The sequence below is a fragment of the Ranitomeya imitator genome, chromosome 2 (genome assembly GCF_032444005.1).
Source record: "Ranitomeya imitator isolate aRanImi1 chromosome 2, aRanImi1.pri, whole genome shotgun sequence".
Classification (NCBI taxonomy): Eukaryota; Metazoa; Chordata; class Amphibia; order Anura; family Dendrobatidae; genus Ranitomeya; species Ranitomeya imitator.
The window spans coordinates 350,276,760-350,300,253 of NC_091283.1; the positions used below are offsets into that span (position 1 = coordinate 350,276,760).

Below are 23,494 nucleotides of genomic sequence, written 5' to 3' on the forward strand. Positions count from 1 at the left end.
CATTTGGGTGATTCAGAACACAGGTGTTGTGATGGACATTCAAGCTCTGTCCTCTTTTATGGATAATCTCGCTATAAGTGTACAGAACATTCAAGATTTTGTGGTTCAGAATCCTATGTTAGAACCTAAAATTCCTATTCCTGAGTTATTTTCTGGAGATAGAACTAAATTTCTGAATTTCAAAAATAATTGTAAATTATTTCTGGCTTTGAAACCCCGCTCCTCTGGTAACCCAGTTCAACAAGTAAAGATCATTATTTCTTTATTACGCGGCGACCCTCAAGATTGGGCATTTTCTCTTGCGCCAGGAGATCCGGCATTATGTAATATTGATGCGTTTTTTCTGGCGCTCGGATTGCTGTATGAGGAACCTAATTCAGTGGATCAGGCAGAGAAAAATTTGCTGGCTCTGTGTCAGGGTCAGGATGAGGTAGAGATATACTGTCAGAAGTTTAGGAGGTGGTCTGTGCTCACTCAGTGGAATGAATGCGCGCTGGCAGCAATTTTCAGAAGGGGTGTCTCTGAAGCCCTTAAGGATGTCATGGTGGGATTTCCTATGCCTGCTGGTTTGAATGACTAGGTCTTTGGCTATTCAGATCGGTCGACGCTTGCGTGAGCGTAAAACTGTGCACCATTTGGCGGTATTATCTGAGCATGTACCTGAGTCTATGCAGTGCGATAGGACTTTGACCAGAGCTGAACGGCAAGAACACAGACGTCAGAATGGGCTGTGTTTTTATTGTGGTGATTCCACTCATGCTATCTCCTATTGTCCTAAGCGGTCCGCTAGGTCTGCCACCATTGGTACTGTACAGTCGAAATTTCTTTTGTCAGTTACTCTGATCTGCTCTTTGTCATCCTATTCCGTCATGGCATTTGTGGATTCAGGCGCTGCCCTGAATTTGATGGACTTGGAGTATGCTAGGCGCTGTGGGTTTTCCTTGGAGCCCTTGCAGCATCCTATTCCATTGAGAGGAATTGATGCTACGCCTTTGGCCAAGAATAAGCCTCAGTATTGGACCCAACTGACCATGTGCATGGCTCCTGCGCATCAGGAGGATATTCGCTTTTTGGTGTTGCATAATCTGCATGATGTGGTCGTGTTGGGGTTGCCATGGCTACAAGTCCATAACCCAGTATATGATTGGAAATCAATGTCTGTGTCCAGCTGGGGTTGTCAGGGGGTACATGGTGATGTTCCATTTCTGTCTATCTCATCATCCACCCCTTCTGAGGTCCCAGAGTTCTTGTCAGATTACCAGGATGTATTTGATGAGCCCAAGTCCAGTGCCCTACCTCCGCATAGGGATTGTGATTGTGCTATCGATTTGATTCCTGGTAGTAAGTTTCCTAAAGGTCGACTGTTTAATTTGTCTGTACCTGAGCACGCCGCTATGCGGAGTTACGTAAAGGAATCCTTGGAGAAGGGTCATATTCGCCCGTCGTCATCACCATTGGGAGCAGGGTTCTTTTTTGTGGCTAAGAAGGATGGTTCTTTGAGACCTTGTATTGATTACCGCCTTCTGTCATGATAAGGTAATTCAGTACCACAATGGACCTTGAGGTCAGAGCACATACAGTGACCTGACAATAACCCAAAAACATAGAACGAGCTCTGAGACGTGGAAACTCTGCTGACCGCAATCCCTAATCCTCTCCAACACACTAAAGGCAGCCGTGGATTGCGCCTAACGCTCCCTATGCAACTCGGCACAGCCTGAGAAACTAGCTAGCCTGAAGATAGAAAATAAGCCTACCTTGCCTCAGAGAAATACCCCAAAGGAAAAGGCAGCCCCCACATATAATGACTGTGAGTAAAGATGAAAAGACAGGTACACCCTCTGCGTCCCAGAGCTCCCAGCAAGCAGGAAAAAACAAATAGACAAGCTGGACAGAAAAAAAACAGCAAACAAAATAGCAAAGCAGAACTTAGCTATGCAGAGCAGCAGGCCACAGGAACGATCCAGGAGGAAACAGGTCCAATACTAGAACATTGACTGGAGGCCAGGATCAAAGCACTAGGTGGAGTTAAATAGAGCAGCACCTAACGACTTCACCACATCACCTGAGGAAGGAAACTCAGAAGCCGCAGTACCACTTTCCTCCACCAACGGAAGCTCACAGAGAGAATCAGCCGAAGTACCACTTGTGACCACAGGAGGGAGCTCTGCCACAGAATTCACAACAGCCTTCTAAATAAAATCACGGTCAAATTTCAGTACCCCTTGCCCTTGCTGTCTGATTTGTTCGCTCGGATTAAGGGGGCTAGTTGGTTCACCAAGATAGATCTTCGTGGTGCGTATAATCTTGTGCGTATTAAAAGGGGCGATGAATGGAAAACAGCATTTAATACGCCCGAGGGCCATTTTGAGTACCTGGTGATGCCATTCGTGCTTTCTAATGCTCCATCAGTGTTTCAGTCCTTTATGCATGACATCTTCCGAGAGTACCTGGATAAATTCCTGATTGTATACTTGGATGATATTTTGGTCTTCTCGGATGATTGGGAGTCTCACGTGAAGCAGGTTAGAATGGTGTTCCAGATCCTGCGTGCTAATTCTTTGTTTGTGAAGGGGTATAAGTGTCTCTTTGGTGTTCAGAAGGTTTCATTTTTGGGATTCATTTTTTCCCCTTCTACTATTGAGATGGACCCTGTTAAAGTTCGAGCCATTCATGATTGGACTCAGCCGACATCTCTGAAGAGTCTGCAAAAGTTCCTGGGCTTTGCTAATTTTTATCGTCGCTTCATCAATAATTTTTCTTGTATTGCTAAATCGTTGACTGATTTAACCAAGAAGGGTGCTGATGTGGTCAATTGGTCTTCGGCTGCTGTGGAAGCTTTTCAAGAGTTGAAGCGTCGTTTTTCCTCTGCCCCTGTGTTGTGCCAACCAGATGTTTTGCTCCCGTACCAGGTCGAGGTTGATGCTTCTGAGATTGGAGCAGGGGCTGTTTTGTCGCAAAGAAGTTCTGATGGCTCGGTGATGAAGCCATGCGCCTTCTTTTCCAGGAAGTTTTCGCCTGCTGAGCGTAATTATGATGTTGGCAATCGTGAGTTGCTGGCCATGAAGTGGGCATTCGAGGAGTGGCGTCATTGGCTTGAGGGAGCTAAGCATCGCATGGTGGTCTTGACTGATCACAAGAACTTGACTTATCTCGAGTCAGCCAAGCGGTTGAATCCTAGACAGGCTCGTTGGTCGCTGTTTTTCTCCCGTTTTGACTTTGTGGTTTCGTACCTTCCGGGCTCTAAAAATGTGAAGGCGGATGCCCTGTCTAGGAGTTTTGTGCCCGACTCTCCAGGTTTGTCTGAGCCGGCGAGTGTTCTCAAGGAGGGGGTAATTTTGTCTGCCATCTCCCCTGATTTGCGGCGGGTGCTACAAAAATTTCAGGCTAATAGACCTGACCGTTGCCCAGCGGAGAAACTGTTTGTCCCTGATAAATGGACGAGTAGAGTTATCTCTGAGGTTCATTGTTCGGTGTTGGCTGGTCATCCTGGAATTTTTGGTACCAGAGATTTGGTGGCTAGATCCTTTTGGTGGCCGTCTCTGTCGCGGGATGTGCGTTCATTTGTGCAGTCCTGTGGGATTTGTGCTCGGGCTAAGCCCTGCTGTTCTCGTGCCAGTGGGTTGCTTTTGCCCTTGCCAGTCCCGAAGAGGCCCTGGACACATATCTCTATGGATTTTATTTCGGATCTCCCCGTCTCTCAAAAAATGTCAGTCATTTGGGTTGTTTGTGATCGCTTTTCTAAGATGGTCCATTTGGTACCCTTGTCTAAATTGCCCTCCTCCTCTGATTTGGTGCCATTGTTCTTCCAGCATGTGGTTCGTTTACATGGTATTCCGGAGAACATCGTTTCTGACAGAGGTTCCCAGTTTGTGTCGAGGTTTTGGCGAGCCTTTTGTGCTAGGATGGGCATTGATTTGTCTTTTTCCTCGGCTTTCCATCCTCAGACAAATGGCCAGACTGAACGAACCAATCAGACCTTGGAAACATATCTGAGATGTTTTGTTTCTGCCGATCAGGATGATTGGGTGTCCTTTTTGCCTTTGGCCGAGTTCGCCCTTAATAATCGGGCCAGCTCGGCTACTTTGGTTTCGCCGTTTTTCTGCAATTCTGGCTTCCATCCTCGTTTCTCTTCAGGGCAGGTTGAGTCTTCTGACTGTCCTGGCGTGGATACTGTGGTGGATAGGTTGCAGCAGATTTGGACTCATGTGGTGGACAATTTGACATTTTCTCAGGAGAAGGCTCAGCGTTTCGCTAACCGCAGGCGCTGTGTGGGTCCCCGACTTCGTGTTGGGGATTTGGTTTGGTTGTCATCTCGTTATATCCCTATGAAAGTTTCTTCTCCTAAGTTTAAGCCTCGTTTCATTGGTCCGTATAGGATTTCTGAGGTTCTTAATCCTGTGTCTTTTCGTTTGACCCTTCCAGTTTCTTTTTCCATCCATAACGTGTTCCATAGGTCATTGTTGCAGAGATACGTGGCACCTGTGGTTCCATCCGTTGATCCTCCTGCCCCGGTTTTGGTTGAGGGGGAGTTGGAGTATATAGTGGAGAAGATTTTGGATTCTCGTATTTCGAGACGGAAACTCCAGTACCTGGTTAAGTGGAAGGGTTATGGTCAGGAAGATAATTCCTGGGTCTTTGCCTCTGATGTTCATGCTGCCGATCTGGTTCGTGCCTTTCATTTGGCTCATCCTGGTCGGCCTGGGGGCTCTGGTGAGGGTTCGGTGACCCCTCCTCAAGGGGGGGGGGGTACTGTTGTGAATTCTGTGGTCAAGCTCCCTCCTGTGGTCATGAGTGGTACTTCGGCTGGTTGTGTCTATGAGCTTCCTCTGGTGGATGTGAGTGGGGCTGCGGCTTCTGAGTTTCCTTCCTCAGGTGATGAGGTTAAGTCGTTAGGTGCTGCTCTACTTAACTCCACCTAGTTCTTTGTTCCTGGCCTTCAGTCAATGTTTCAGTATTGGCCTTGCTATCTCCTGGATCGTTCCTGTGGCCTGTCTGCCTTGCATGAGCTAAGTTTTGCTTATGTTACTATTGTTTCCTATATTTTCTGTCCAGCTTGTTATATTGGTTTTTCTTGCTTGCTGGAAGCTCTGAGACACAGAGGGAGCACCTCCGTACCGTTAGTCGGTGCGGAGGGTCTTTTTGTCCCCTCTGTGTGGTTATTTGTAGGTTTTTGTGTTGACCGCAAAGCTATCTTTCCTATCCTCGGTCTATTCAGTAAGTCGGGCCTCACTTTGCTAAATCTATTTCATCTCTGTGTTTGTATTTTCATCTTACTCACAGTCATTATATGTGGGGGGCTGCCTTTTCCTTTGGGGAATTTCTCTGAGGCAAGGTAGGCTTATTTTCCTATCTTCAGGGCTAGCTAGTTTCTCAGGCTGTGACGAGGCGCCTAGGTTCTGGTCAGGAGCGCTCCACGGCTGTCATTTTGAGGTCGGCCATTTTGGATCCAACTTTATTTTTTCCAATGGAAAGAGGGTCATGTGACACATCAAACTTACTGAGAATTTCACAAGACATTGTGACATATTCTTTCATGAGTTGCTATTTACAAGTTTCTCTTTATTTTCAGCCACTGACATGTCCCAGAGGTTAACACGTGAGGAGAGGATTGAAATTGCGTTGATGTCTGGTGAACGCAGTACCCGGGTCATTGCAGCAGATTTCAATGCAAGACACCCTACGCAAGAAAACTGTCACCATTCCCATTTTATTTAGGTGTATCCATATAAATGGTCCACCCAAAAAAGTTTGCCTCATCACTGAACATAATGTTCTGTGTAAACTGAGGGTCCTGTTTCAATTTTTGTTTTGCCCATTCTGCAAATTCAGAGTGCCGATCTGGGTCATCCTCATTGAGATACTGCAACAGCTGGATTTTGTAAGGGTGCCATTTGTGAGTTACTAACATCTGCCGAAGGGATGTTCGACTGATGCCAGATCGGCACGATGAATTTGCAGAAGGGGCAAAACAAAAATTGGAACAGGACCCTCAATTTACACAGAACATCATGTTCAGTGATGAGGCAAAGTTCTTTGGGTGGGCCATTTATATGGATACACCTAAATCAAATGGAAATGTTGACAGTTTTCTTGCATAGGGTGTCTTGCATTGAAATCTGCAATGACCCAGGTACTGCGTTCACTAGAAATCAACACAATTTATAGGCACTCACGTGTTAACCTCTGCAACATGTCATTGGCTGTGAACAAAGAGAAACTTGTAAATAACTCATGAAAGAATAAAGTTAAGTTAAAACCAAGCACACCATTGTTTGTTTTGTGAAATTCTCAAAAATGATGTGTCACATGACCCTCTTCCCTGTTGTGAATTCTGTGGTCAAGCTCCCTCCTGTGGTCATGAGTGGTACTTCGGCTGGTTGTGTCTATGAGCTTCCTCTGGTGGATGTGAGTGGGGCTGCGGCTTCTGAGTTTCCTTCCTCAGGTGACGAGGTTAAGTCGTTAGGTGCTGCTCTATTTAACTCCACCTAGTTCTTTGTTCCTGGCCTTCAGTCAATGTTTCAGTATTGGCCTTGCTATCTCCTGGATCGTTCCTGTGGCCTGTCTGCCTTGCATGAGCTAAGTTTTGCTTATGTTACTATTGTTTCCTATATTTTCTGTCCAGCTTGTTATATTGGTTTTTCTTGTTTGCTGGAAGCTCTGAGACACAGAGGGAGCACCTCCGTACCGTTAGTCGGTGCGGAGGGTCTTTTTGTCCCCTCTGTGTGGTTATTTGTAGGTTTTTGTGTTGACCGCAAAGCTATCTTTCCTATCCTCGGTCTATTCAGTAAGTCGGGCCTCACTTTGCTAAATCTATTTCATCTCTGTGTTTGTATTTTCATCTTACTCACAGTCATTATATGTGGGGGGCTGCCTTTTCCTTTGGGGAATTTCTCTGAGGCAAGGTAGGCTTATTTTCCTATCTTCAGGGCTAGCTAGTTTCTCAGGCTGTGACGAGGCGCCTAGGTTCTGGTCAGGAGCGCTCCACGGCTACCTTTAGTGTGGTATTATAGGATCAGGGATTGCGGTCAGCAGAGTTCCCACGTCTCAGAGCTCGTCCTATTTAGTAACTAACAGTTCACTTGTGTGCTCTTAACCACTAGGTCCATTGTGGTTCTGAATCACCTGTTCATAACACTTCCCCTTGGAAAAAATAAAGTTGGATCCAAAATGGCCGACTTCAAAATGGCCACCATGGTCACCACCCATCTTGAAAAGATTTCCCCCTCCCATATACTAATGTTCCACAAACAGGAAGTTGATATCACCAACCATTCCCATTTTATTAAGGTGTATCCATATACATGGCCCACCCTGTACATTTGGGAACTGTATGTTAATAGTTTCACTGTATATTGGTAGTATAGTATTTCACTGTATACTGGAAATATTTTAGCTCTATATAGTTTTTTTTGTCTGTACTGTGCATTTGTTATCTGTATTATGTATTTGATGTATTATTGTGTATTTTTTTCTGTGTATTGCAAATTTGATGTCTGTATTGTGCCCTTCATACATTGATTGTGTATTTAATGTTTGTATTGGGTATTTGTTGTGTGTATAGTGTACTCTAAGTACAGTCGGGAAAATAAGTATTTGATATACTGCCACTTTTACAATTTTTCCCACCTACAGAGAATGGAGAGGTCTGACATTTTTATCATAGGTAACACTTCACCTGTGAGAGGCAGAATCTAAAAATAAAAAAACAGAAAATCACATTGAATGATTTTTAATTAATTAAATTGCATTTTATTGCATGAAAAAAGTATTTGATCACCTACCAACAAGCAAGAATTCTGGCTGTCACAGACCTGTTAATTTTTCTTTAATAAACCTTCCTACTCTGCACTCATTACCTGTATTAATTACACCTGTTGGAACTCGTTACCTGTATAAAAGACACCTGTCCACACACACAATCAATCACATGCCTAAATCTCTACCACGGCCAAGACCAAAGAGCTGTCCAAGGACACCAGAGACAAAATTGTAGACCTGCACAGGCCGAGATGGGCTACAGTACCATAGCAGCTTGGTGAGAAGGCAACAACTGTTGGCATGATAATTAGAAAATGGAAGAAACAGGAGGACTGTCAAACTTCCTCGGTCTGTCGTTCCATGCAAGATCTTGCCTCGAGGCAAAGATTAGTGTTAGTAACAAATTACGCCGTCATGGACTAAACTCCGGAAGGGCACGCAAGGTTCCCCTCCTCACGCTAGCACATGTCCAGGACCATTTGAAGTTCAGCAATGACCATCTGGATGATCCAGAGGAGACATGGGAGAAGATCATGTCGTCAGATGAGATGAAAATAGAACTTTTTGGTATCAACTCCATTCGTTGTGTTTGGAGAAAGAAGGATAACTACAACCCCAAGAACACAGTCCCAACCGTGAATCATGGAGGGGAAATCATCATACTTTGGGGGTGCTTTTCTGCAAAGGGGACAGGCGACTACACTGAATTGAAGGGAGGATAGATGGGGTCACGTATCGCAAGATTTTGGCCAACAACCTCCTTTTTTTTTCTTTTAACTCAAGTAGATTTTTATTAAGAATATCAGCACAATTTACATATTATATTCTTTTTTTCAATACAAACTTTCCCCCCTAACCAATCCCCATCATTCCCAACTTTTCCCGCCCCCGCCCAAGAAGACAGCCCACCTCTTCCAATATCGCCACCATCAATAATACTGAATGAATATCATCCCATGTAAGACCGCAGACCTCTTATGTCTCTTATGACCTCTGTCCTTACCGAGTCAGGCCCTAGACTCTCCAATCCCGCGTGTCTACCTCATCCCATTTCTAGCCATGAAGACCACAGTTTATCAAACATTTCTATTTTCCCTCTTTTCTTATAGATTCCCTTTTCCAATGTCAGACCCTGCTTTACATATTGGAGAGATTCGCTTCTTGTAGGTGGTTTAACCTTAATCCAATTTCGCGCTATTACCTTTCGAGCCATATACAACAATCTGGCAATTGCTATCTTCAGGGTGTTATCCACTCCAATCTCATCCACATATCCCAGCAAACATACCAACGGATCCCTTGGCACCTTGCATCTATACGCTCCTTCCATACGACTCAAAACCACCAACCAAAAAGCAGCCAGTCTCGGACACGTCCACGACACGTCCACATCATATGAAATATATCAGCATTTGAAGACTTACACCTTGGACAATCAGAGTCAGCACGCAGACTTGCTTTATATGATACTTCCGGAGATTTGTAGACCCTGTGCACTATATAGAGCTGCGACAGCCTTTACGGCTCGCTCAGTGACAGTCGTGGAACTCACTCCAGCACCGACTCCCAAATTTCATTTTCCAACGGGCCCAGATCCCTCTCCCGTTTAGCTTTTGCATTTATCGGAAATCCCAAAAGGTATGTATGCAGTAAATCTTTATAAAGAGTGGAGATAACCCCCCTAGTAGTCCCTTCCGTGCACACATATTCCAACACTATATCCCTTTGGATTCTAATGCATCCATCCCTATTCTGAGCTCCAAATGCGTGTCTCATCCGCAGATACTGATATTCCCCCGAAGACCCAAGATCAAAATCCGCCTGCAGTTGGGAAAAGGATAAGGATATCAGCTCCCACTGCTCAAGTATTTGATACACATATTGAATCCCCTTAGCCTGCCACTCTGGTAATACCCCTAATGCCACAAACTCAGGTAGGTTATTATTATGCCATAGCGGGGAGAACCTGGTTAGTCCCGGGATGCCACAATTTTGTTTCAATCTACCCCACAGCTTACCTATCAAAAATATAGTTGGATACAATTTCCCCAATGCCCCCAGGGATCCATCCTCTAGACACTGTACTACTGGCCTTCTTTTCGTCACCCTTTCCATCAATTGCTGTACCGCACTGGACGACCCCTCATGCGCCCAGCCCTTTAAATGCTGACACTGGGCTGCAAGAAAATAAACTTCAGGATTGGGCAAAGCCAAACCCCCATCTTCCTTGGGTCGCTGAAGCATCTCCAGTCTGATACGTGGATAATGTCTCCCCCATACCATTTTCCTGAACATGGAATTAATCTGTCTAAATTTTTCACGCGATATTCACACTGGCGCATTATGGAAAATATATAGTAATTTTGGCATCAAAGTCATTTTAATAAGATTAACCCTGCCCACCACTGACAAGTGCAACTTAATCCAAGTGTCAACTTTTGCCTTAAGGTCGCCTAAAACCGGAGTCAGATTTCTATGTAAGTAGTCTGTAACAGGCACAGAGACCCATATCCCCAAGTGTTTAAATTGACTAACCACCTTAAGTCGCCCATCCGCAGGAAGCTCACTCCCGTCCTCCCCCATATCATCGACTTTAAACAGAATCGACTTACTCCAATTTATCGTCAGTTCCGACAAAGAGACAAATCTTTCAATAAGCCTAACAGCAGCCCCCAAGGAATCGGCTGGGTCAGCCAGAAACAGTAGAATATCGTCTGCGTAAAGCGCTACCTTCTCCTTATTCATCCCAAATTTGAACCCAGACACCTCATCAGACTGCCGAATTTTGGCAACCAATAGTTCCACAGCCAGGGGGAACAAAAGAGGAGAGAGCGGACACCCCTGCCTCGTCCCTCTAGCTAGATGTATAGTCTGAGATAGCTCCCCATTCACTCTAACTCTAGCCACCGGCTGCGAATACAACAGCCGAATCCAGGACACAAACTGTGAGCCAAACCCCATATATTGCAACACCAGCCAGAGATATCCCCATTCCACACTGTCGAATGCCTTATGGGCATCTAAGGATGCGATAACTCTCTGGCCACAGTTGTCGGACCTAAGCTGCAAATTCATAAACAGCCTTCGCAGGTTAACCACTGTGGATCTATCAGGCATAAAACCAGACTGATCTGGGTGTACCAGGTTGGAGATGACACTAGTCAGACGAGTCGCCAACACCTTGGCCAGGAGCTTGGCATCCACAGTTAGCAGAGAAATTGGCCGGTATGATTCAGGTTGCCCCAGATCTTTACCTTCCTTAGGAATTACCACTATTATGGCTTCTCTCATGGACGCTGGCAAGCACCCTCTACTCTTAGCCTCATCTAAAACCGCCTTTAATCTAGGAATCAGCACCTCCCCCATATTTTTATAAATTTCAGCGGGAAACTCATCTACTCCAGGCGCCTTCCCATTAGCTATAGATTGTAATGCCCGACTCAGCTCCTCCTCCGTGATGGGAGCCTCTAAACCTTCTCTGTCTACATCGCTCAGCCTCGGGAGTCCCAGCCCCTCCAAAAAAGCCACTGTGTCTCCCGCCGACGCATCAACCCGAGAGGAATATAGGTCCGCGTAAAAATCCGCAAAGACCCTCGCGATCTCTGAATTTTCGGAGACTCTAGTGTCACTCCCAGAAGCCAGGAAATGGACAAATAAAGTACTCCTCTGGGCAGAAGCCACCAGCGACAGCATGTGGCCAACAGTTTCACCCTCCTGAAAATAAGCCAGTCTCTGAAGCTCCCGCTTCCTTTCCGCCTTTCTTAACAGAATTTCCTCTAGATGATTTTGAGCCGTTTTCAATCTATTCCCAGCCTCAGGAGTGCCCTTTGTTACCATCTCATCCTCCGCCGCCCTCAGCCCATCAATCGCTACCTTCTCCGCCTCTCTTGTCTTCCGCTTACATCTACTGATATCTCTGAACAGCAGCCCCCTTAAGTACGCCTTCATGGCCTCCCATACAGTAAGAGGGTCTGTACTCCCATCATTCAGCAAAAAGAATTCCGTCACCTCCTGTTTTATTTTATCTAAATCTATACTATTCAACCAGTTAGGGTGAATCTTCCAATCTCTTCTGTTTGTAGCCTGCGCCCCCAGCAATCGGAACTCCACCTCAATTGGACTATGGTCTGAGAGGGCCCTAGGTAAGTACCGCACATCCCCCACCATTGTGTCCAACAGACGATTGCCCAGAGCCAAATCAATCCTGGACAGAGTACTATGGGCCGGCGAATAACATGAATAACCCCTTTCCCCAACGTGTCTAACTCTCCATAGGTCAGTCATACCAATTTCATGAATATAAGTCCCAAACGTGATAATGTGTCCCACTGTCCTATTCTGGGAATTTTTATTTTTGTCCCAAAAGTCATCACAGATATTATTGAGATCCCCAATGATTAGAAATGGTGTCGGGCCCCAGCGTTCCACCCGTTCCAGCACCTCTCTAATTTTCTTACTTGAATACGGGGGCGGAATATACATTGCCGCTATACACATCAACACTCCATTTATTTTACATTTTACCACCACATACTGACCATCCACATCCACCTGCACTTTCACCTCTTCAAAATGCACTCCCACAGGTATCAACACAGACACACCCCTAGAATACGTGGAAAAGGTAGAATGGTATGCCCTCTGTATCCAGCGCCTATTTAGTACATCCACCCTCTCCCGCACCAAGTGCGTCTCCATCAGGCAAATCATTCAAGTGCTCTGATCTCGAGCATACTGCAAACTCGCTGCCCGCCTGTGCTTATCCACAAGGCCTCTTACATTCCAACAATATCTTAATGCGACCCCCCATCATGTGACTCATCATCCTTCATAATATCTTCACTCCCAGGTATGAGCTGTCTAATCCCTCCCAACCCCCTACCCAAACCCAACTTACCCCCCTAACCCTCCCAATGCTACACATTCTGCCTCTTCTCAAGAGTGGGGCTCCACCGCCCATTGCGAACACTCTCCCTTGCTTTACCCTCCCCGCTCACCTCCCGCTGCCATAAAGATCAGAATTTCCCACAGTTTTTTTTTTTTAAACACAACAAAACTTTTCAACATATATTAACATGTCGAAAAACTACAAACTTGCGGTACCCCGCATAACCCTCCTCTCCCATACTTATTAATCATTACTGCTCCCGCCGGCCCTGCCTCCAATACGGCCCAGCTCAGCCCTCAGCAGCCGCCCATCTCTTTAGCAATTATGCTATTAAACACGGATCCCTCCTCCAGCGCCAGAGAGATATCTCCTATCTGGATCTCCCCTAAAAGTCAATCACCTTTCCCTTTAAGTTTTTTAGCATTAGTGTCAATCCACTGGGTAGCGTCCTCAGGTGTCAGGAAAAAGTGGGTTTTGTCAAAAGCCACCACTCTTAACTTTGCAGGGAACAGCATAGAATATTGCACTCCCAGCTCCCTCAGTCGTCTCTTGACCCCGGTGAACTTCATCCTCTGTTTCTAAACCGCAGCAGAATAATCCGGGTAAATAACAATCTTTTGACCTCCAACCATCAGATCCTCCGTTTCTCTGGCCTTCCTAAGGATAATGTCTCTGTCCCTGTAATTCAGTATTATGGCAAACATGGTACGGGGATTCGCTCCTGGGGCAGGAGGCTGCGGCGGGACCCTATGAGCTCTCTCAACAGCAAATACCTTCGTCAGCACTGTGCCACTAATTTTCTCCATCAGCCAATTTTCAATAAACATAGTGGGGTTACTCCCCTCAGTTTTTTCAGGTAGACCCACTTTACGTATATTATTCCTTCTGGATCTGTTTTCCAAATGCTCATTTTTGGCGGTCAGCTCAGATATTGCTTGGGCGAACTTTTTCTCCGCTTTTTGCAGTTTTATTATGTGGTCTTCTGCAGTGCTCACCCTCACCTCCACCACCCCCAAGCGTCTGTCCATCCTCTGCAGGGCTGCACTTATCTGTGCTGTGTCTCCTTTAACCTCCCGTATCTGGAGGGTCAGGGACTGTTTACATGAGAAGAAACCAGCACAAACATGTCCTTGAGGGTCGGCTCAGCTCCCAGGATCATATCTTCAGGTCCCCCTATTGCCCCCACCATACTGCTCTTCTCCCTCCCATTCTGTACCTCATGCTGTCCTGCCGGGCTCACATCCTCCTCCATATCAGCTCCAGCTCCGGTTTCCTTCTCTGCCTCCTCCGCTCCTTCCACTCTGGAAAACTGCTGAAGCTTCGCCGCCACCTCCATGCGCCTCTGACATGCTGCGTTCACCTTATCAGCATCCTCTCTCGCCTTGGCACCATCTTGGCTGGCTCCTGCATCGCCGCCTCCTGGTCATTTCCTCTCACACCGGGACCACTGCTCAGCACCGCCGCACTCCTCAGACCCTCAGTCAGCCGGTAGGGGGCAGAAAGGTCCGGTCAGCAGCGTCCGCACAGGATTTTAGCAGGTTAGCAGCGGGAGCGATCTTCTGTGCGTCCACTCACATAGGAAGTCAGGACACGCCCCCCATGGCCAACAACCTCCTTTCCTAAGTAAGAGCATTGAAGATGGGTCATGGCTGCATCTTCCAGCAAGACAATCACCTGAAATACATAGCCAGGGCAACTAAGGAGCGGCTCCGCAAAAAAGCACTTCAAGGTCCTAGAGTCGCCTAGCCAGACCGGAAACCAAAATAAAATCTTTGGAGGGAGCGGAAACTCAATGTTGCCCAGCGACAGCCCTGAAACCTGAAAGATCTGGAGAAGATCTGTATGGAGGAGTGGGCCAAAAATCCTGCTTCAGTGTATGCAAACTTAGTCAAGAACTACAGGAAACATCTGACTTCAGTAATTGCAAACACAGTTTTCTGTACCAAATATTAAGTTCTGTTTTTCTATTGTATCAAATACTTATTTCATGCAATAAATACAATTTCATTATTTAGAAAAAAAAATGTGATTTTCTTTTTCTTATTTTTGGATTCTCTCACAGTTTAAACCGTTACAATCTCTTGGAGTTTTGAGTTCTGCAGTAGTTGTATGTGTGCGGATGTGGGACGCTGCACCTCCCACAGATTTTTCTGCCAGGGGGACATGTGACTCTGCTTTCAACAAGTGCCAGGCAACGCAGGACGTTGCTGTGTCTGGTACTATGCACTGGTGGGATTGTGTCCATTCTGCTGTGCAGGTTAGCAGTTAGTGGTTATCTGGGGATGACTGGAAGGTATTCAACATCTGATCAATTCATTTAGTATCTGGCGGGCTATTTAACCCTGCTCACTGGTCAAGCCTTTGCTGTTTATTATATACTTTAGAGGTGAGTGGTGCTGGCAATATTGTTTGCTATTAGTGATAAGCGAGTATACTGATTATTCGAGATTTGAGACATGCTCGGGTGGTCTCCGAATATTTGGGCTTGATAGGAGATTTAGTTTTTGTTGCTGTATCTGCATGATTTGCGGTCGCAAATCATGCAGCTGCAGCCACAAAAACTAAATTTCCTATCAAGCCCAAATACTCGGAGACCACCCGAGCATGCTCAGGAAATCTCGAGTAACGCGTATACTTGCTCATCACTATTCGCTATCTTTCAGGGTTTTTCCAGGGTTCTTCCCCTTGTCTCTTTGTGCTTCACTCCCAGGGGTTCTTACAGTTGTACCCACCTAGATCTTGACAAGGCACCAGCTGCATCACCAGATGCAAGCTGCCAGTTGGCCTGGGAAATGCTCTGCCAAAATCCCCCTTCCATCTCTGGGAGCTGGGGGAAGAGTATTCCCGGACCTCAAGTGTCCATCTAGCTGGACAACTTGCGCCTAGAGAGCCTGTGGCTACATCTTTGCTGGTTTGGTGCCAGTTTTGCCAGGTCTCTCTGCATAGCACATAACACAAAGAACTTGGATGTGACAATATTCCAAAACAGCTAATAAAGTCTTCTGAAGCAGCAGTTGATATCCTGACGCGCCTGTGTCAGCAGGTATGGACAAGTGGTAAAAGGTCCAAGGACTGGACAAGATCTGCGACTATTCCAAAGACAGATGCTGCCAACAGTGGAAACTATAGGACTATTGTGCTCATACCTCATGCCAGCAGAATAATACTGAAGATCCTACAAAGATGGATACAACCTTACATTAATAAAGAGCTGCCAGAGAAACAAGCAGGATTCAGAAAAGGCAGAGGAAGAAGAGATGTAATTGCTAACATTAGATGGATAATGGAAAAGGCCAAAGAATACAAGGAGATCTATTTTAACCTTTACATCGACCAAGAAGCAACAGCCTGAATAGTAACACAGCATGGTTCAAAGTAGAGCGAGGCATCAGAGAAGGCTGCATCCTGTCACCACTTCTATTTAATTTATATGCATGAGCTATTTTCAGGAAGGCTGGCGTTGTGGAAATAGAAGGAATCAAAATTGCTGGACTAATCATCAACGATCTTACATACGCAGACGATATAACATTGATAGCAACAAGCATAGATGGAATTAAAGACTTATCAAGAGTGTCAAGAAGGAGAGCTTGCAGATGGGACTGCTACTCAACACAAAAAAGACAAAGATATTCACTACTGCCAGGTATGACCGGGACCCATTTAAGATGAACACCGATGAGCTGGAAGTCGTAAAGGACTTCAACCTACTCGAATCAATGCCGCAACAGCACAGGAAGTTAATAGGAGAATTGCTATCGGAAAATCAAGAATGAAGTTACTGGACAAGTTATTCAAATCAAGGAACATTTCACTGACGTTGAAGACATGGCTTGTACATAATTTAAGCTTTTCTGTGGTAACAGAAGGATGCAAAATCTGGACGATAAAGAAACAAAACAAAAGAAAAACTGATGGCTTCTAATGTGGTGTTTTAGAAGGACATTATCAATACCATGGAAGGAAAGAAATCAATTTTGGAAAAAATTAAACTAGATCTGTAACTCGAAGCAAGGATCAACAAACTATGACTTGCCTACTTTGGACACATCATAGGAAGAGACCAATCACTGAAGATGCACATGGTCAGTAGAAAGAACAAGAAGAAGACCAGCAACCCGATAGTTTGAAATTATCAAGATGACGGGGGAGTGTCCTAGCTGGCCATGTGAGTGGAAGCAGGGAAGAGTGCTCCCGCTGCCAGAAGGACAAAAATCCTGCTTTAACCCCGATTTTCGGGTAAACTCACCTAAATCCGGCTGGCTGAAGGTCCGGAGAGTGCAGCGGTGCGGAGCAGCAGGTCCGGAGTCGGCAGCGATGACCAGGAGGCGGCAGAAAGACGCTGGCACCAGCGATGCAGGAGCCGGCCAAGATGGCTCCGATGCTAGGGAGGACGCCGAGAAGGAGAACACCGCATGTCAGCGGCGCATGGAGGTGGCCGCAAAGCTGCAGCAGTATGCCAGAGTGGAGGCTGCTGAGGAGGCAGAACCAGGATCTGGAGCTGGAGCTGACCAGGAGGAGGAGGAAGCAAGCACAGCCAAGCAGCATGAGGTACAGAGGGGGAAGGAGAGAGGCAGCATGGCGGGGGCTAGTGGGGGACCTGAAGCCATATCACAGGGAGAGGAGCCGACTCTTACAGATGTTATCACACTGATCTCTTCATGTCAGCAATCCCTGAACTCCTTGGCCCAGCAGATGCAGGAAGTTAAAGGGGACACAGCACAGATTAATGCGGCTCTGCAGAAAATGGACAAACGTATAGGAGTGGTGGAGGAGAGGGTGAGCACGGCAGAAGATCACATAGTGAAATTACAAAAAGCTGAAAAGAAGTTCGCCCAAGCAATAGCCGAGCTCGCTGCCAAAAATGAGGATCTGGAAAATAGATCCAGAAGAAATAATATACGTATAGTGGGGCTGCCTGAAAAGACTGAGGGGAGAAATCCCACAGAATTTGTTGAAAACTGGCTGGTGGAGAAGATTGGGAGCACAGTGTTGACAAAAGTTTTTGCTGTTGAACGTGCTCATAGGGTCCCGCCGCAGCCCCCTGCCCCAGGAGCAAATCCCCGTACCATGCTTGCTAAAATACTCAACTACAGGGACAGAGACATTATCCTCAGAAAGGCTAGAGAGATGGAGGATCTGACGGCTGGAGGTCAAAAAAAAATCGCCATTTATCCGGATTATTCCGCTGCGGTTCAGAAGCAGCGGATGAAGTTTACTGGAGTCAAGCGGCGACTGAGGGAGCTGGGAGTGCAGTACTCAGTGATGTTTCCCGCCAAGCTGAGACTGGTGGCTTTTAATAAGACCCACTTTTTCCTGACACCGGAGGACGCTACCCAGTGGCTTGATACTCATGAGAAAAAACTTAAGGGAATGGGCGACTGACATTTCGGCGAGATCTGGCTGGAAATTATTTTCTCTGTTGTTGGCGGAGAGTTTTGCGCTTGTTAGCGTCGGTTAAATAGTTGAGCAACTGCTGGGGGCTTTGCTAGGCCTTGTTGAGGACTGGCCGAAGGGGACAGTACCGTCTACTAAATGTGGGGGAGGAGGGTTATGCTGGGTACTGTGAACTGGTTTGGTACTTTTCTTATATGTTATATAAGTGCAATGTTAAGTTATAATAAAGTGGAAAGTTGGGGGAAATTATGTTTGATATGGCAGCGGGACGCGAATGGAGAGGGTTAAGTGAGGGAGAGTGTTCGCAGTGGGCAGTGGAGCCCCACTCTTGCTGAGAGGAAGAATGCGTTACACTGGGGGGGATAGGGGGGTGAGTTGGGAGGGGGTAGGGGGGATGGGAGGGGTGGGGCAGCTTATACTTGGGAAATTGGATATTATGAGAAATGATGAGCCACAGGGGGGGAGAGTGTATTAAAATATTGAGTTGGAATGTGAGAGGTCTGGCGGATAAAACACGGCGAGCGGCAAGTTTGCAGTATGTCAGAGAACAGAAGGTCTCAATGATATGCCTGCTGGAGACGCATTTAGTGCGGGAGAGGGTGAACGTATTGAATAGGCGCTGGATACAGAGGGCGTATCATTCTACTTTCTCGACGTACTCTAGGGGTGTGTGTGTTGATTCCTGCGGGGGTGCAATATGAGGAGGTAGCGGTAAGGGAAGATGTGGATGGTCAGTATGTGGTGGTGAAATGTAAAATGAATGGAGTATTGATGTGTATAGCGGCAATGTATATTCCGCCCCCATACTCAAGCAAGAAGATAAGAGAGGTGCTGGAGAGGGTAGAGCGTTGGGGACCGTTACCATTACTAATTATCGGCGACCTTAATAATATATGTGATGACTTTTGGGATAAGAACAAAAACCCCCAGAATAGGACGGCGGGACATATCACTACGTTTGGGACTTATGTCCGGGAAGTGGGCATGGTTGATTTATGGAGAGTTAGGCATATCGGGGAAAGGGCGTATTCATGCTACTCACCAGCTCATGGTACGCTGTCTAGGATTGATCTGGCACTGGGTAACCGATTATTAGATACGATGGTGAGGGATGTGAGATATTTACCTAGGGCTCTCTCAGACCATAGTCCAGTTGAAGTGGAATTTCGACCAGTGGGGACGCAGACCGGGAGCAGGAGGGAGTGGAAAATTCACCCTAATTGGCTACACAGTATAGACTTGGTGAAGATTAAGAAGGAGTTGGTGGAATTTTTTGAGATAAATGAGGGAAGTGTAGACGTGCTTACTGTGTGGGAAGCCATGAAAGCGTACTTGAGAGGACTGTTGTTCAGGGATATTAGTAGGTGTAAGCGGAAATCGAGAGAGGCAGAGAGGTTGGCGATTGATGGGCTGAGGGTGGCGGAGGATGAGATGGTAATAACGGGTACTCTGGAGGCTGGGAGGAGGTTAAAGGCAGCTCAGAGTCAGTTGGAGGCGGTCTTGCTGAGTAAGGCTGAAAGGAAGAGGGAATTTATGAATCTGGCCTACTACCAGGAGGGTGAATCAGTGGGTCATTTGCTTTCGCTGGTGGCATCTGCCCCGAGAAATACTTCCTTTGTTCACTCTTTGGTGTCTGGGAGTGGTGTTGCTGTTTCTGAGACTTCAGAGATTTTGGAGATTTTTGCAGAATTCTATGCAGACTTATACTCCTCTCGGGTAGATGGGTCGGTGGAGGACACGGTGGCGTTCCTTGAGGAATTGGAGCTCCCGAGGCTGAGTGATACAGATAGGGAGGATTTGGAGGCTCCCATTACGGAGGAGGAATTGGGACGGGCATTGCAGTCGATGGCTAATGGGAAGGCGCCTGGCGTAGACGGATTTCCCTAAATTGAAGGCGGTCTTGGAGGAGGCTAGGAATGGTGGAAGGCTACCGGCATCTATGCAGGAGGCCACAATAGTGGTGATTCCAAAGGAGGGGAAAGACCCGACACAGCCGGACTCATATCGGCCAATTTCTTTGCTTACTATCGACGTTAAACTCCTGGCTAAGGTGTTGGCGATGAGGTTGACAAGTGTTATTTCTGGCCTGATACACTCAGAACAGTCTGGCTTTATGCCTGATAGGTCAACTGCGATTAATTTACGAAGGCTGTATATGAACTTGCAACTCAGAGCCGATAACTGTGGCCAGAGAGTTATTGCATCTTTAGACGCTCACAAGGCGTTCGATAGTGTGGAGTGGGGGTATCTCTGGTAGGTGTTGCGAAAAATGGGGTTTGGGCCGCAGTTCATATCCTGGATTCAACTAATGTATTCGATGCCGATGGCCAGGGTTAGGGTAAACGGGGAGTTGTCACGGACCATACAATTGGCTAGAGGGACGAGACAGGGGTGTCCGCTTTCCCCCCTTCTGTTTGCTCTGGCTGTGGAACCGCTGGCCGCTACACTTTGACGGTCTGATGAGATGACGGGGTTTAAATATGGGGTGATTGAAGAAAGGGTGGCGTTGTATGCGGATGACATTTTGTTGTTTCTGGCTGATCCAGTTGCATCCTTGGAGGGAGCCATAGAGATTATTGAACGATTCGGATCAGTGTCGGGGCTTAGGATAAATTGGAGTAAGTCTATCTTGTTTAAGGTGGACGATGAGGGTGGGGAACCATTGGAGGATGGATGACTGGAGGTGACGAGTAAATTTAAATACCTTGGAATATGGGTATCTATGCCGGTCACTGAGTATATACATGAGAATCTGACTCCAATCTTGGGTGCCCTCAAGGCAAAGGCGGATGCTTGGCTTAAGCTGCATTTACCAGTGGTAGGTAGGGTGAATCTTATCAAAATGATTCTGATGCCGAAATTACTGTATATTCTCCACAATGCACCAGTTTGGATACCACGCGGGAAGTTTAGACAGATTAACTCTCTGTTTAGGAATTTGATATGGGGGAGGCAGCATCCGCGTATCAAACTGGAGACACTTCAGCGACCCAAGGATGATGGGGGTCTGGCATTGCCTAACCCGGAATTGTACTTTCTTGCAGCCCAGAGTCAGCATCTAAGGGGCTGGGCGCATGAGGGGTCATCTGGGGCGGTACAGCGGTTGATGGAGGTGGTGACAAAAAGAAGGCCAGTGGTGCAATGTTTGGAGGATGGATCCTTGGAGAGTCTGGGGAAGTTATATCCGACTTTGCTGTTGATACGCAAGCTGTGGAGTAGATTGAGGCATATACGTGGGATCACGGACTTGACTAGATACTCGCCGCTATGGCATAATAACAATCTGAAAGAATTTGAGGCATTGGGGGTACTGATAGAGTGGTTGGGCAAAGGGATTCAGTACGTATACCAAATAATTGAGCAAGGTGAACTGAAATCATTTTCCCAATTGCAGGCGGAATTTGGTATCGGGACTGCAGGGGAGTATCAGTATTTGCAGATGAGGCATGCTTTTGGAGCTCAGAGTAGGAACGGAGGTATTAGGATTCAAAGGGATATAGTACTGGAGTATGTGTGTAATGACGGGACGACTGGAGGAGTCATATCCACGCTGTATAGGGATCTGTTGCACACTTTCCTATTGGGGTTTCCAATAATGGCGAGAGCTAAATGGGAAAGGGATCTGGGTCCAATGGATAATGAGACTTGGGAGTCGGTGTTGGAATGGGTCCCAAGACTGTCACTGAGCGAACCGTATAGACTGTCACAGCTCTATGTGATACACAGGGTTTATAAGTCTCCAATGGTGCTATATAAGGCAGGATTGCGTAATGACTCTGAATGTCCGAGGTGTAAGTCTACGGATGCAGATATTTTCCATATGATGTGGACATGTCCGAGGTTGGCTGCCTTCTGGGTGGTAGTTTTGAGTCGTATAGAAGGTGCGTATGGATGCACGGTGCCAAGGGATCCAGTTGTATGCTTGTTGGGATGCGTGGATGAGATTGGAGTGGATAAACACCTAAAGATAGCTATAGCCAGATTGCTATACATGGCTAGGAAGGTGGTAGCTCGAAATTGGATTAGGGAAGAGCCGCCGTCAAGAGGAGAGTTCCTCCAGTATGTGAAGCAGGGCCTGACACTGGAAAAGGGGATTTATAAGAAGAGAGGGAAAATTGAAACGTTCAATAAAATGTGGTCTTCATGGATAGCTATGGGATAGTAATGTAAAGTGTGGCTTATACGATAGGTTGAGGGATTAGATACTCTATTGTCTTAATGATGGAAGTAATTAACAAGATGAGCTGCTTTGTGGGGTAGGGGTGGGGGGCTTTGGGATTGAAGGGGGTTGTTTGGAGGGGAGGGGGGGGGAAATACTCTGCATTGAAAATGTAAATGTAACATGTTAATTGTCTTGTTATTCTTAATAAAAATTTATTTGAACGAAAAAAGAAATTATCAAGATGACGATGGAGAAGAGCCTGGTGGACCTATCTGGGCTTACACAAGATCGACCTTCCTACAGAGCGTTCATCCATCAAGTGGTTTAAGATAAAGGTGGAAGGCTGTTAAACAGCAATAGTGAATAAAAGAAACCATTGCTCCTTCACGGCTGGTGGACCTATCTAGGCTTGCACAAGATCGATCTTCCTACAAAGCGGTCATGCATCAAGTAGCCATGGGTTGAGATCACGTTGAAGGCCATTAAATAATAATAATGAATACAAGGAGCCATTGCTTCTTCATGGCTCCTAATGTCCTTCTCCTGAAAGAGATGCTTACACTTCCAAGGCAAAAATATGTACCATAATACTAAACAGATTCCCAGCAAAAATGTAATTTTTCATAGCTAAAATTAGGAATTGCTTCTTCATTTGGAATACTGTTCTGCTCCATGTAGGCAAGGAAATTACCATGCACTGGAAAAAAAAAAGTAAAAACACACATTGCTGCCAGTGTAACAAAGATCATTTATGGGACAAATGCTGCTCCCACAAACACCCTGGGCCTGCTGCACCGATACCTGAAGTAGGTTCGCAGCGCTGCATATGACAAAATCGGGGCAGCACGGTGGCTCAGTGGTTAGCACTGCAGCCTTGCAGCGCTTGAGTCCTGGGTTCAAATCCCACCAAAGACAACATCTGCAAGAAGTTTGTATGTTCTCCCTGTGTTTGCGTGTGTTTCCTCCTAGTACTCTGGTTTCCTTACACATTCCAAAGACATACTGATAGGACATTTAGTTTGTGAGCCCCAGCGATGATAATGTGTGCAAAAACTGTAAAGTGCTGCAAAATATATTAGCGCTATATAAAAATAAAGATTATTATTATTAATAAATGCTGCTCGCATGATGATGGCTCTCCACACTGCAGCTCTCCTCCTCTCCCAGCGTGTAATGGCAGGAAGAAACGCAGGTGAATAGCGCTCAGCTAAATCAAACTAAAAATGACTGTTTTGACATTCTCTGAGCTTTTGTTTGCTTTCCCCCCTCTATGACTCTGCCTTCAC

The 23,494-nt window shown here is 46.3% G+C and overlaps 1 protein-coding gene across 1 annotated transcript in view; it reads right to left on the reverse strand.

The window, feature by feature from the left end:
• The window catches only part of LOC138663732 (zinc finger protein 665-like), a 78,336-nt gene that overhangs the window by 21,707 nt on the left and 33,135 nt on the right, over nucleotides 1-23,494 (reverse strand). The window lies entirely within an intron of this gene.